The sequence below is a fragment of the Saimiri boliviensis genome, chromosome 1 (assembly GCF_048565385.1).
Source record: "Saimiri boliviensis isolate mSaiBol1 chromosome 1, mSaiBol1.pri, whole genome shotgun sequence".
NCBI lineage: Eukaryota > Metazoa > Chordata > Mammalia > Primates > Cebidae > Saimiri > Saimiri boliviensis.
Window position 1 is genome coordinate 98872696 of NC_133449.1, and position 15553 is coordinate 98888248.

At 53.2% G+C, this 15553-nt stretch overlaps 1 protein-coding gene across 2 annotated transcripts in view; it reads left to right on the forward strand.

The window, feature by feature from the left end:
- The first annotated feature begins 212 nt into the window (after positions 1–212).
- Positions 213–15553, forward strand: part of CRISPLD2 (cysteine rich secretory protein LCCL domain containing 2) — an 88907-nt gene continuing 73566 nt past the window's right edge. Inside the window, exon 1 of one of the 2 annotated variants that reach the window (XM_010333667.3) lies at positions 213–362. The gene's annotated coding sequence lies outside the window, so the exon portion shown is untranslated. The remainder of the gene's footprint in view (positions 363–15553) is intronic. The other variant, XM_010333668.3, reaches the window with a different exon arrangement.

Genomic DNA, 15553 nt, shown 5'->3' on the forward strand with positions numbered 1-15553 from the left:
GAGCGTGTCCCTGTCCCTAGCCGGCCCTGGAGGCCAGCGGCCCTGCCCTGCTCGCCCACCCAGCACCCGCGCCTCGGCCCCCGCCTCCTTTCGGCCCGCGGAGCCTGGGGGCGGGGCCGGGGCTTTCCTGTCCTATCAGCGCTGCCGGCCACCTGGGGGCGTGGCCTCGGGGACTCCCGGCAGCCTACAAGAGGCCGTGCGCTGAGCCCCGGCACCCACTCGCATCCCTGGGCGTATCCAGCTGCCCGCGTCGAGCTGTCTGCCTGCTGTGTCCGCTGTGCCTGCCGTGCCTGCGCTATCGCCGCTGCTACCGCTGCTCGACGCGGGAGACACCAGCGAGCTGGTAATTGGAGCCCTGAGGAGTAAGTGTGACTTCCGGGCCCCTCTCCCTTTTGCAAACTATTACCCTCCCAGAGACGCTGGAGTAATTAGAGCAGATGCCACCTCGCAGGGCTGACTGTGTGTGGGCACCACGCTGAGTGCTCTGCTTGCGCTGCGGAACCTAGCTTTGCGGCATGCCCTTTTGCAGATGGAGAAACTGAGGCTCAGGGAGAACAACTCATTTGCCTAGGACCTTACAGCCAGGACGCCAGGGAGCCGGGATTCAACAATGATATGCGCGCAGACCCCTTCTCCTTGGAGGCTGTTTACTCTCTTGCCTTCCGTGTGCGATTCACTAGCATTTGTTGCATTCCTGTGTTCGTAGGGGGTGTCAGTAACCGGAAAGCTGATGACAAGGATATGGCAGACATTAGAATGTGTCCTACTCATGGCTGGAGGGCCAGGGTGATCCAGTGGCATGTGCACTCAGCGCTGCAGTTTAGAGGGTCACGCCCCTCTATGATTTCATTTGCAAGGTAGCCTTCTTCCCGTATTTCAGATGAAGATGCTGAGGATCAGGCTGGAACCCAGCTCTGCCTGTCTCCAGGGCTTCAAATGGAAGTGTAGAGACGTGGGGCCATGTCAGGGTTGTGCAGTTTGGGGGAACACGTTTCTGGGTCTCTTTAGCCAGAGTGCACACCTGCGTAACTCCTGCGTGGGGAGAGTTACCCTGGAAGCTGGGAGCTCCCTCTGGAGTGTGGGGGAGGTCAGCCGTCCCACGTGGACAGAGCCAGGGCTGGTGTCTCACGTGGTGCAGACCCAGAGCCTCCCTTTCTAAGGCTGGGCTGGTGGACAAGCCAGGGCGGACTTTGCTGATGCCTGCTTGTCGCAATCCAACTTGAATTGGGCGTCTCTCAGCCAAAATGTGAGTGGCTGCTCTGGCTGAGAGAAGCATCTGCGAACCCGTGCAAAGCCTGGCTTGTCTTGCAGCCAAGAGTGGGGCTGTGAGTTTCCCCTTTGGGCCTTTGGACCCCTTGCCCTGGTAGAATGGGGTGAGCCTGCTTTCCCCATCCAGGGTGTGGAGTGTGACGGTGAAGAGAGCCTGCAGAACAGGACTGGGGCTTGACCTGCTCCAGTAGACTGAGGCCATGAGCTGTGACTGTCGGCTGTCCGGTCCCAGAGATCTGGGGTTGTATGCACCTGATTCTCTGCTTCTGCCCCTGTTCTGGCTGTTTCCACTCAGGAGAAGGAGGGGGTGTGGGGCTGTGTAGCCCATGCGGCAGGTACGGAGTCTGTGCCACTCACTTTACTTGTACTGTCATTGCTGCAACACCCCTGGGCGGTAAGCCTCTTGATGCCCACTTCACAGCTGAGGAAACTGAGGCTCAGCAAGGTGAAGTGCCTGCCTAAGGTTCCCCCACTGGTATGGAATGCTGTCGCCCCCCCCCCACCGGGGGTCCCGTCTGTACTTCTGACCCTGCTTTCTGTAAGACATATCTCTGCCCACTGCCACCTCCACATGTGAACCTGACCTTCACACAAGTCGTGTTTCATCTTAGAGGAGGTCCGGGTAAAACTGCTGGACAATGTACCCAGGGAGGAGAAACCAAGAAGGTGATTTTGATTTTTGCACAGTCTCTTAAGGTGTAAGAGTAGGAATAGTAATAATGCCATTTGTAATAATACAAGCAGCTGACATTTATGTGATGCTTGCTACAGACCAGACATGCCCAGGGGTGCCTCAGAAGATCTCACTGCCTGTTCTATGAGCTGGGTGCTTTTTACAAGGAGTAAGTTGAGGCTCAGAATTACTTAGGTGTGTGCCTGACATGACGCAGCCAGGATGGGTAGAGCTGCCATCCTGGCTGGGCCCTGTGCCAGATTCTGGGGGAAGGTGTTCATCTAATCACGGCCACATGACTGTCACGGCAGAGCTGGCTACTAGTCGAGGCTTCTCGTGCCATGTGGGTTTTTCTTTTAAGTTGGCAGAGATCTGGGTCTCTGGTCCCGACTGGGGTGATGCTGGAAGGGAATCAACTGACCCTGGGCTTGGGCTTAACACTGCTGGCAGGTACGGGTACCAATGCCCTGAGAACCCTGTCCCAGAGCCCAGATCAGTGCTGGCTCCCAGAGTCCTCCCTCTGGCCAGGAGAGGAGAGTTGGCTTGACTGGGAAGTCCTGAGCGAGGGAAGAAGACCTCTAGGTCCCTTAAAGCCCCTGAACTGCATCCCTCAAAAGACCCCAAAGTATCTGGCCCTTTGTAGGCTGCATTTGAAAGTTTTTGGAGGCAAGACCCTCTGACTTCTTTGGAGGTCAGAAAGTTTTTGGAGGCAGAGCGCTGACCTCTTTGACCTGTGGGAACTGGAACTCTTCTTTCCTCTATCCCCGGCGTCATTTGCTGTGTGTGGGAGGTGGCTGCATGTCTGTCTGCGCCTGACTCAGGAGGCTTTTTCTTTCTTTCTTTCCTTCTTTTTTGTTGCAAACGCACTGGTTTTTGATCAGTCCCAGATGTGCAAACCCAGGATCCCTCAAAGGGGCTGATGGCTTGTCAAGAAAGGAAAATTCAATCTGGGCATAATTTATTTCACTTTGTCTTCAGTTCGTTGAGCAGAACGGATACTCAGACCTTCGTGGGATGGGGACCCAGAGTACCTTGTAAAGTCTTAAATAGAGTACGCTGAGTTCTGGGACAGGCAAGGGACAGGGAGATCTGGGTGGTGGCTGATAGGATGGGCCATGTTCTTTTTTTCTTCTTCCTGAAAAAAATGTATTGTTGTAAAAATGCACAGAAATATAAATTTACCATTTAACCCATTCTGAAGTGTACAATTCAGTGGCATTTTGGACATTTGCAGTATTGTGCAACTACCACCACTCCTTCCAGAACGTTTCATCATCCCATAAGGAAATCCCGTTCTCACTGGACATCGCTCCCCATTCTTCTCCCTTCAGCCCCTCTGGCAGCCACTAATCTCCTTTCTGTCTCTGTGAACTTGCTTATTCTGGACAATTCCTATAAATGGGCTCATACAGTATGTGGCCTTTTGTGTCTGGCTTCTCTCACTCAGCAGCACGGTTTTAAAGTTCATCCATGTGGTAATGTGTGTTAGACTTCATTCCTTTTTATGGCTAAGTAATATTCCGTTGTATTAATAGACCACATATTGTTCATCCGTTCTTCCACTGAAGGAAATCTGGGCTGTTTCTACCTTTGGCTTTTATGAAGGTTTTTGCGTGAACATTTGTGTACAAGGTATCCCGTGGGCGTATGTTTTCATATCTCTTGGGTGTTTACCTAGGAGGGAATTGCTGGGTCACATGGTAACTTAATGTTTGACTTATTGAGGAGACTGTGGCCTCTTTTTGGACTTCCTTCTTGAAGCATCGGCCCAGGCTGTGTCACTCCAGAATGTGTGGCTGGCCTTCTCCGTGGGTGCAGGGAAGCCTGGAATTTGGCGTTTGTGGGCAGTGTTGACGTGCCACCCTGGTCCCAGCAACAGCAGGCTGGGAGTCCTGAGACATCGCCCTGGGGGAGCCCTGCCTCCTACCCAGGCTGTGCAATGATGGGTACTCTTGCACAGATGTCCCCCTTTCAAGGCTGTGAGGACATCATGGTCCAGCCCGAGAGAGATTTATCTTTGATTGTCTCGAGTGCTGCGTCAGCTTAGACGAAAACCACAGAGTCAGAGGGGAAAAAAAAGTCCTGATGAGGATTGTGCAATCTCCGGAGCATCATTTTTTAAAAATTATAAATTATGAAATCCCACATTTTCAATCCCAATTCCTGGAACGTATTTTATTTTGAGAGAAGAATGGCAACATCCCAGGAAAAAAAAGTCATGCTCCTATTTTGCTTGTAATCAAGTGATCTGGTAGTAACCCTGCCACCGCCCCCCCACCACCACAATTTTTTTGAATGGGGAAAAAACTCAACCCAAGACCCATAGGACTGGGGAGCTGGCACGGAGCTGGTATCTGAGTCTGACTTGAGAGCAGCCTGGGAACTCCCAGAGGAAAGAGGCAGGGTTTTGAAGATGAGAGTAGGTGGGTGGGGAGCTGGCGAGGGTGCACCAGGCAGAGGCGCCGTGTGTGTGCCAAAGCCTGAAGGTGGAGATGGGCCCGGGACTCTTGGAGAATGACAGGAAGTTTGCTGTGCCTGAAGTCTGCGCGTCGGGCTCAGGGCGGCAAAGGCCTGGCCTGCAGGTGTTGTGATGGGCTGTACCAGTTCGTGGGCACCATCAAGATGAACAGAGGGTAGCACGGTGGCATTGCACTGGAGAAGAGCTCGCTCTAGAGTGAACTGTGTCCCCCAAAGTGTGCAGAGCCCATACCTAGAGGTCCCCAAGGCGACTGAGCACGTGCGCAGATTCAGCAGCAAATCCCCCCAATCTGAGAGCTGTTCTTTCCATCCTCTGTTCCTTTGGTCCTTCTGCTGCTTACGGCAAGGTGAAAGTCGCAGGGGGTGGGGGTGTCTCTAACACCTCTCCCACCCCCGATCTCATTTTACAACAAAGAGCAAGCACCCTCTACAACAAAGCCTTTGGCTGGGAGGAAATCACCGTTTTCTGTATGCATCGTGTTTCACTTCGCTCTTGCCCTCTGTTCGCAACACCAGTCATCAGGTTCTCTGCCAGCGCAAGTGATAGCAAGTGACCTTTTTACGTTTCTGGGCACCCAAAACACAAGCCAAGCTAAATAAAAATACGAAATACCTACTTGTACTGGTAGACAGTAGGAAGGCAGACAAAGTTGGGAAGGGAGGATTCAAAGGATGGGGTTTGGGAACTGCTGGGCCAAGGTGGGGAAGGAGAACTGAGAAGCTGTCATAATTTACAGAAGTGCTTCCCAGAGTGGGGGCCCATAGCCGGGCACCGTGGCTCACACCTGTAACCTTTTTCTTTTGGGAGGTCCAGGTGGGAGCATTGCCTGGGCCCTATTAAAAAAACGTGGGGGTCAGGGTCACTATCAGTCATCTCTACAACAGATGTAATAATTACCCTTTGTCCTCTCAGTGTGTCTTGCCCTCTCAATGTTAATGTTTCTAAACTAAAGGAAGAAATGCCAGGCGTGGTGGCACTCCTATAATCCCAGCACTTTGGAGGCTAAGGCGGGCAGATCTCTTGAGGTCAGGAGTTCAAGACCAGCCTGGCCAACATGGAAAACCTTGTTTCTACTGAAAATACAAAATTAGCTGGGCATAGTGGTGCACACCTGTAAACCTAGCTACTTGAGAGGCTGAGGCAGGAGAACCGCTTGAGCCCGGGAGGCAGCGGTTACAGTGAGCTGAGATCATGCCACTGCTCTCCAGCCTGGGCGACAGAGCGACACTCAATCTTAAATAAACAAATAAATAAAAGTAAACTAATTAAATAAAAAAAAAATTAGCCAGGCGTGGCGGTGCACACCTGTAATTCCAGCTTCTTGAGAGGTAAGAAACTTGACGAGGCTGAGGCTGCAGTGAGCACTATTCACATCACTGCACTCCAGCCTGGGCGACAGAGTGAGACCTTGGCTCAAAAAATAGAAATAAATAAAAAGTGGGGTTCCTGGCCCGGCAGCAGCAGCGGAGACTTTGTACTCCTAGAAATGCAGGTTTTCAGGTTCCCCCCGGGGACCTCCTGGATCAGAAGCTGTGGAGCGGGGCTGGCAGCCTGTTGTAACAAAGCATCCAGCCCTTTCTGACACAGCCTCATGTGTGGGAGCTGCTGCCCTAGAAAGCTAAGGCAGGTGTGCCGGGGTCCTGGCACAAAGGTGGGGCCTGGAGGGCTGGTCACTGGGGTCAGTGTGGAGCTGTGTGGACGGTTCTGGTTATAGGACCTGGTGGGACCCGGGAGCTGAAAGACCACCTCCCTCCAGAATGAGGGGGCCCCTTGAGCACAGGTTGTTGGCATATTTAGAAGGCTTTCTTCCGGAAGAAGACTCAGCCCGCTGGCACTCTGGGCTGAGGCTGCGACTCCCCGATGCTCTGGGGCCTGAGCCAGTCTCCTGAGGATTCCGGACCCTTTCTTCAGAGCGCATTTCATGCCCCTGTATGCCTGGGGACAGCAAGCCACCCGTGTTTATTTATAACCCCTGAAGGGTGGGTTGTTTCCCCAAGGGCATTGATGGCACCTCTGTGCTGTGTACCCATCGTCCCTGACGCCCCCCCTCCCACCCCAGGCCGGGTCCCCACACAGCCAGCCTGTTCTCCCCGGGAGGGCAGCCCTGACGCTGAAGACACTGTTTATTCCCCGGGGCCTGCGAGGCTGGGGCTGTTCTGGGACTAGGAGGTATTTTCAGTGGGGCCTTGGCATCGCAGGACAAAGGGCCCTCTCAGACGCGGGATGAACTGGGCCCTGTCTGGGAAGAGTCGCGCGCTGGTCCACGTGGGAGGCCCGGCCGCTGGCCGGACTTTATCTGGGCTCTGACACATCGCAGTTCACTTTGAAGGCTGCTGAGCCGGGGCGCCAGGCCTGTTTCATGGCTCAGACTCCTGAGGGAAAGCCCCTTCTGCATAGTGCTGTTCTCCCTGGACCACTCCCGCCCTCTCAATCCCGCCTTCAAACACAGGTCAGAGCAACATCCATTTTGTTGTTGTTGTTCATTTTTTGTTGATGCTTAACATACCAGGGAGGAAGGCACAGCTGTCCCTGTCCCCTCAGACGATTTTCACAAAGCGCTGTCACCTGGTCACTGCAGAGCCTGGCCGGCCCCAGAAGGCCCTCAGGCCCCTCTCACTGCCCGGGAAGTGGAGCCGTTTCCGGACTTCTAAGGGTGCAGGCTGGTTTAGCCTGGTTCGAACTTGACCTAAATGAAACCATGCGTGTTGAATCACTGCCATCTGGCCCCGTCTGTTTAATGCTGTGTCTGCGGGGTTTGTCTGTGCTGTTTTGTGTTGCAGAGTTTTCACGACAGATATCAGACCCTGTCACCGCCTGACCTCCTTCCCTCGAGGACACTCTTTGCATTTGGAGTAAAACTGAGAGTCCTCACTATGGCCTTCAGGGCCCCTCGCCACCTGGCCCTGGCTGCCTCCGTGACCCCATTCCGCCCCAGCTTCATAGGGTTTTCGCCTGTCCTCGGTCACACCTCAACTGTGACCAGGCAGTGCCCTTTCTTTTTTTTTTTTTTTTTTTTTGAGACAGAGTCTCACTCCGTTGCCCAGGCTGGAGTGCAGTGGTATAATCTCGGTACAGGCAAGTCACCTGCCTCAGCCTGCCAAGTATCTGGGACTACAGGCGTGTGCCACCATGCCCAGCTAATTTTTGTATTTTTAGTAGAGATGGGGTTTTACCATGTTGGCCAGGCTGGTCTTGAACTTCTGACCTCAGTTGATCCACCTGCCTCGGCCTCCCAAAGTGCTGGGATTACAGGTGTGAGCCCGCCATGCCCAGCCTACAGTGCCCTTTCTTTAAGAGCTCAGCAGGACCTTGCTGTCCACCCCAACCAGAGTGGCTCTTCCCTCTCCTCTGACCATCTTTGCCATCCATTTCCCCGGGCTATCCTGCTCATATTTTCTGGTTTAACTGTCCACTGCCACATTTACTGTCTGCCGTCTGTCTCCTCCCAGTCCCGAGGGCAGACTTGGTCTTGTTCACTTGCAAATCCCAAGGACTCCTGGGATTTTCACCTGCAGAGCGATGTGGAGGTTCCGCAGCCGGCTCTTGACTCATCTTCTAGGATGCCACCCATCAGTGAATCATGCTTCTCAGGCAGGGAGACTGGCTCAGGCTGCTAGCCCTGGAGCCTGGCACAGAGGTGATCGGGGCCCTGAATTCACTCAGGAGGAGAAGGGAAGGAAGCATCATTAAATTGTTCCTGGGATTTTGTCACTGGACTGTTTATAAACATAATCCTGGGTAATCCTCCCTCCCCAGCCATGGAAGAAACTCAGGCCCTCACCATGAGTGAGGAATTAGAGGCTTAGGGAAGTTGAGGCGTGCTCAGCTGCATGCAGGGAAGGCGGAATTCGAACCCAGGGCTGCCACTCTTCTCTATGCCTTTCCGCATTGCTTTCTGGGAGTGCATAATTCCTTTCCCTTCAGAGCGGGAGGGATCCTGCTGTTTATCTTTTAAAGCTCTGCTGGGAACACTGTTTCTGGCAAAACATCCACACATCTTCAAGAATGGAGAAAGGAGTCCCAGGTGTTATGTCCTGGGTTTTTAAAGAATGTATTTATTACCTGGTCCCTTAAAAGTGACTTTTCTTGGCTGGGAGCGGTAGCTCACGCCTGTAATCCCAGCGCTGTAGGAGGCCGAGGCAGGTGGATCACCTGAGGTCAGGAGTTTGAGACCAGCCTGGCCAACATGGCACATGGCAAAACCCTATCTTAAAAAAAAAAAAAAAAAAAAAAAAAAAAAGTGACTTTTTTTTTTTTTGAGACGGAGTTTTGGCTCACTGCACCCTCCACCTCCCGGGTTCAAGTGATTCTCCTGCCTCAACCTCCTGAGTAGTTTGGGATTATAGGCATACGCCACCACGCCTATCTAATTCTGTATTTTTAGTAGAGATGGGGTTTCTTCATGTTGGTCGGGCTGGTCTCAAACTCCCGACCTCAGCTGATCCGCCCGCCTCAGCCTCCCAAAGTGCTGGGATTACAGGTGTGAGCCACCAGGCCTGGCCAAAGTGACTTTTCTTAAGTGTCATCTTGACTTGCATCCAGTGCACCTGCTTTTCAGTTTTAAATAAGAGTTTGTTGAGTGACTGTTTGCTTTTTGTCCAGAATTTTGTATATTTTTAGCATAGTATGTAAATGATGGAAAGCATTGTCTAGATTATATTTGCTCAATTAAGCATCCAGACATACTGTCTCAGAAATCCCATAAGAATGTATCTTTTGTTGAGGGGACCAGAGGAGAGAACGTGCCCGTGGGGCTGCTGTCGCCTTTAAGCTGAGTGGACCGTTGGTCGTCCTGGGGATATGGGGATTCAGTGTGGTGCAGGCAGCAGCTAGAGAAAGAGCTGGAGCTGGGCTGTGGCCACCCTTGGGTCTGGCCCTAATCCTGCCAAGAGGGGTTTAAGGAAAACCGTCAGGCTGCAGTGAGGAGGGGAGAGGGCCCCGCTCACTGTGTGCTGCTTACCCAGGCGCTTCTAACGGGATGTTCTGCCCAGTCCCGGGATCTGCCAGAGACGCAGGCGGGGGAAGAGAGTACCCCTCCCTCCAGCCACCACTTCATTCCTGGAATTTCTGGGTGGCTTGTGGGTATGACTCTGATCTGCCCTGGGCCTCTTGCTCAGGTCTGAGTTCTCCTTAGATACTTCGGAGAAAGAGCAGAGCCTAGAGCACACCCCGGCCCCCCAGCCTTTTGGGGTCACACTATTGTGTGAACCGTGGGCCTCAGCTGAGTGGTGTGGGGCCACAGGTCAGGACTGTCCACACTTTTTGGAGAGTCACTGCGTGGACAAGCCGGAACTGGTAAGTGAGCAGCATTTGGCGAATGAATCATTGTCCTCAGGCCCTCTGTATGACCATGGCCAAGTTGCTGATGCTTCTTGAGCCTTGGTTTTCTGATCTGTAAAATAGGGCTATTGTCACATTGACCTCATGAGTTCGTGGACCACAGGAAATGTGCAGTGCAAGAGTAGAGAGCCCCGGCCACGCCCGCGGCAGTCCCTTCCTCACCCAGCGTTGCCATGGGTTTGGTGATGAACATTTGTTGGGGCATAAGGTTGATTGAGCAAGGCTCAGTGCCAGCCAGTCATGAACTGCAGCCAGCTTGGACTGGCTCATAGCAGCTCTTGAGAGCTGATAGTTACATTTTCAGGGCCAGCATCGTGGCTCACACCTGGAATCCCAACAATTTGGGAGGCCGAGGTGGGAGGATCGCTTGAGCTCAGGAGTTTGAGACTGGCCTGGGTAACAGAGTGAAACCCCGTCTCTACTATAAACAAAAAGTTATCTGTGCCTGCTGGTGCACACCTGTAGCCCCAGCAACTCGGGAGGCTGAGGTGGGAGGATCACCTGGGCCTGGGAGTTTGAGGCTGCAGTGAGCCATGATTGCACTACTGCACTCCAGCCTGGGTAACAGTGAGACCGTGCCTCAAAACAAAGAAATAAATAAAAATCAACAAAAAATAAAATTTCAGGATTGTGAATCAATTAAACACAACCATCATTAAGCATTAGGTTATAAAAACGTAGTTAAGTCATATTTTTTTTTTTTTTTTTTGAGACGGAGTTTCGCTCTTGTTACCCAGGCTGGAGTGCAATGGCGCGATCTCGGCTCACCGCAACCTCCGCCTCCTGGGTTCAGGCAATTCTCCTGCCTCAGCCTCCTGAGTAGCTGGGATTACAGGCGCGCGCCACCATGCCCAGCTAGTTTTTTCTATTTTTAGTAGAGACGGGGTTTCACCATGTTGACCAGGATGGTCTCGATCTCTCGACCTCGTGATCCACCCGCCTCGGCCTCCCAAAGGGCTGGGATTACAGGCTTGAGCCACCGTGCCCGGCCGTTAAGTCATATTTAAAGGCCGGGCATGGTGGCTCACATCTGTAATCCCAGCACTTTGGAAGGCCGAGGCAGGCGGATCACCTAAGGTCAGGAGTTCGAGACCAGCCTAACCATTACGGTGAAACCCTGTCTCTACTAAAAATACAAAAATCAGTGAGGTTTGGTGGCATGAGCCTGTAGTCCCAGCTACTCGGGAGGTTGAAATAGGAGAATTGCTTGAACCCAGGCAGGGGAGGTTGGGGTGCAGCAAGGTTTCGGCATTGCACTCCAGCCTGGGCGACAGAGTGAGACTCCATCTTAAAAAAAAAGGCATATTTAAAATGAACGTAATAAATACTTAAAACCTGTCACTTCTGACTTTCCTTCTGCACTTTACTGTGACTTCTGCTCTTGAGATCATCGGTGTCTGTCTCTGGGAGCTGCCTGATGGAAAGGCTGTGTGACCGTGTGCTTCTGGGGATCTCTTTCCAGAAACTCCATGTTTAGTGACTTCACACCGTTTGCTTGAAGTTGAACACGCTGCAGATATTTACACCAAGGGAATGGGCAAACACTGCAAGGCAGGGTGGTTTTTGCTTTGGAAGTTGGTGGTGAATGATTTACCATCACACCACTGCTTACGGCCATTGAGAAGCACGGGGTCTATCGGGGGAGGCCGAGTCGGAGTAGCCGCAATCCTGGGTGGGGACCCCAGGGCCGGGGGTTCTCACAGGTCTGTCAACTCAGTTGAGACCCAGCCATGTAAGAGGACAGAGCTCCATGACAGAAAATGACGTCAGACTGGGTAACCGTCCTCGGCGTGAATCACCAAATACGTTTGCACAGGTGGTACCTGGCCAAGCGGTGACATGAACTGTCCATACCTGGAGTGTGACATCTTGGAACCTACTTCCTCAGAAGGCTGGGTAAAAATGGCCAGCACACAAGCCATATACTGAGCTAATGCACATTTCAAATTTGGTAGAGGGTCCCCCTGCCATCCCCCAAGCATTGGACAATTCACATATTTTTTTCTTTTTTTCTTTTTCTTTTTTTGAGATGGAGGTGCCCAGGTTGGAAAGCAGTGACACCGTCTAGTCTCCATCTCGCAGGCTTCAGCGCTCCTCCCACCTCAGCCCCTCCCAGAGTAGCTGGGACTATAGGCAGACGGCACCACGCCTGGCTAATTTTTTTTATTTTTATTTTTATTAGAGACAGGGTCTCACCACGTTACCCAGGCTGTTCTTAAACTCCTGAGTTGAAGCGATCCTCCCACCTCCACCTCCCAAAGTTTTGGGATTATAGATGTGAGCCACCACAGCTGGCCTAATAGGAGTTTTATTTTTAAAAAATTTTTTATTTTTTGAGTCTCGCTCTGTTGCGCAGTCTGGAGTGCAGAGGCGCAATGTCGGCTCACTGCATCCCCACCTCCCAGATCCAAGGGATTCTCCTGCCTCACCCGCCTGAGTAGCTGGAACTACAGGCATGCGCCACCATACCCGGCTAATTTTTGTACTTTTAGTAAAGATGGGGTTTCAGCATGTTGGCCAGGCTGGTCTGAAACTCCTGACCTCAGGTGATCTGCCCACCTTGGCCTCCCTAAGTGCTGGATTTACAGGTGTGAGCCACCGTGCCTGGCCAGATTTTTATACACTGTATTTTGTTAAGGCAATTGTGGGCTTTGAAATAATATTAAGAGAGAATTGTCTCTTTGTTGCAGTCTACATTATTAACTCCAGCTTTCTAAGATCCCTCCACATGATGCATTTTTGGAGGCTCTGACACATCCTCGTTATTACAGTAGGCAGTGCACTGACTGGGGACCGACGTGCAGGACCCTGCTCCTTCCTCACAGCCAGAGGGGCTGTCGCTCCGCTGCACCTTACAGACACGGACTCAGAAGCTCAGTGCTGTGTCCCAGACCATATAGGCTTCGGCAAGGTCAAGGGGCAGTGAGGGGCAAGTTCAGGAATTGAATCCAGGTCTCTCTTCCCCAAGAGCCCATGCTGCAGTCATTAAAGAGGCAGCCCGAATCAGACGTAGTCTTTATACGGTCTTTCTGACCTATCTTGGAGGAGGAGGGGGCCACACAGTCATCCCATAAATATTTTTTGAACACTGACTTAGACATCAGCGCTTCGGCCGGTGAACAAGACGCACAGGTCTGCGGCGTGGTTAAGCTGGAGGTGTCTAGGAAGCCGTGATCCTTGCGCTGAGTCTTAGCGATGAGCAGGAATTCATCTCCCCGGCCTGGGCCAGTGAAGGAGGGGGGCACGTCGGGGTCATGGGATGAGCTGTGGGAACAGTGTGTGCAAAAGCAGGAGTTGGCACAGGCTGGGAGCTGACGGCTGACAGGCTAAGTCCCGAGATTCATCTTCCTGGCACATTCTCCTAAACACAAAGCACTCGAGCCCAGGCCAATGACGCAATGAGCCTCAGCCCAGCTCCCTCTCCCTTCACTCCCTTCTGAGTGTTGAGCACGATGGTGCCCAAGACATAACCGTCAGGGAGACCCCTCGCTAGACCTGGACACATGGTTTGCTGATCCCCTAAATGTCTACAAAGCTTTGGCCAGCATAGAAGGGTGCAGGTGGAGCTCGCAGTGCAAACCAGCTGTGTTGAAAGTTCCCCAAACTTGTGGAAACCTTGATTTCCAGTCTGGTCCTACTTTAAACTAGCCACACGGTCTCCTAAATGGCAGTCTCCTGGACTGCCACACCTTCTGTAAAAGGGCTGAAAACAGCCGCCTCCCTGGTGGAGTCCAAATGCATCTCAAGGCTCTGGGCACTGCGGAAGGAGTTTGGCTCCTGCCGCCTTGATCTGCCAGGCATGGGTTTCACCATTGACCCTGGGACCAGAGAGCTCTGTCCATTCCTGTGCCAGCCTCTGCTGTGTGCTGAAATCTGGTGTGTTCTCATGAGGACTTGGAGCCGCTATCTGATTTGTGGTCTTACGGACTCAGTTTTGCAACTCCAGCCAGAGAACAAAATCTTCCAGAGAGCTTTTCTGCTGTTTTGTCCCTCGGTCCCCAGCAGATATTTCGTTAGCAGTGAGTGGCCGCAGACAGGATGCAGGGGCTTGTCTCTAGGAGTGACGTGTGCACTCGGCCCCACCTGGGAGCATCGGGGTTAGGAGAGCAGAGCTGGAGTCAAAGCGTGAGCTCTTCCAGGACATTAGGAAAACTGCCTGGGACGGGGCAGCTGGAGAGCGCTCTGCAGGGGGCATCCATCCACCCGAGGTCAGAGGCTGGAGGTCAGCTGGGTCAAAGGCAAGTGGGCAGCACCAATGAGGGTGGGCGTGTTTGCGTTGGTGGGATGTTGCCATGATGCAAGGGCCTTTGTCTCCCATGGGGGGGTGATGCATTGGTGCCTTCTCATCAGCAGAGGCACCATGTAACCCTGGAGGTCTGTACCCTGGCTCCCCCTGCCCAGCAGCCATCCCAAGACACAGAAGAGGGTGGAAACCTTCAGGGCAAAATTAAGTTGTTTTGTTTGGAGAGCCCTTCCCCCTACATGGGTGGGGAGGGGCTTGGGATTTTCAAATCCAGTGGAAAACCCACTCCGGGGAGGCAAGGAGGCCACACCTGGGCCCTGAGATTGGAAGAGCCATGTCTGTGCTCCAGACTTGCTGCTTGCCCTGTGCAGCTTCCTTAAATTCCATGGACTGCGGCCGCAGTGCCTCACCCCTGGAATCCCAGCACTTTGAGAGGCCAAGGCGGGCGGATCACCTGAGGTCAGGAGTTCCAGACCAGCCTGACCAACATGGAGAAACCCCATCTTCACTAAAAATACAAAATTAGCCGGGCGTGGTGGCACATGCCTGTAACTCCAGCTCTTGGAAGGCTGAGGCAGGAGAATCGCTTGAACCCAGGAGGCAGAGGTTGCTGCAAGCCAAGATCGTGCCATTGCACTCCAGCCTGGGCAACAAGAGCAAAACTCTGTCTCAAAAAAAGAAAAAAAAATTCCAGGGACTTCGGTCTCCTCATCTGTAGAGTGGGAGTGATGGAGCCCAGCTCTGGAAATTCGGGAGCGTAAGAGGAGGTCACAGAGGGCGGGAAGGGTCATGGGGGTCCGGCGCTCACACCGCCACTGGTGAAGGGCAGGTCTTCCCTGTGGTCCCCTTCACCCTGAGGGATGCTGGTGACAGCACCTTCTTGGTGTTGGCAAACCCAGGCGACCTGGGGCCCTTGGAGGTCTGTCCCATCTGGAAAGAGTTTTCGTTGTCCATGGAAAAGGGGCAGCAGTGCTTCGGCCACGGTTCGGACTGAGCTGTCTTGGCGGCGGGGGTGGGATGGGCAGTGTGGGCCAGGGCTATGGGCACCGCCCCTGTGAACTGGGCCTCAGGCAGTTGGCTTATGGCTTTGGCAGATGGCACCAGCCAGGTTCCGGCCAGGACCCCGGCCTCGGCCTCCTAACTTGCCTGTGGCTTCCTTGTCCCTTCTTTACAACAGCCAGGGGCGTATTTGGAAGCAGTCCTGTCTACCCATGTGTTATCTGATGTGTGTGGGTCTGTTAAGCCGGCTACAGCAAAGTACCACAGGCTTAAACAATAGGAATTCAGTTTCCCACAGTTCTGGAGCCAGAAGTCTAAGAACAAGGTGCTGGCCGGGCTGCTTTGTCCCAGGGCCTCTCTCTGTGGCTGGCAGACGGCATCTTCTCCGTGTGTCCTCACGTGGTCGTCCTCTGCATGAGTCTGGCTCCTACTCTCTTCTAGTAAGGACACCAGTCAGCTTCGTTAGGGCCCAGCCTCATGGCCCCACGTTACCTGCGTCACCTCCATACAGGCCCTGACCCCAAATGCGTCACATTCGGAGGTCCTGGGC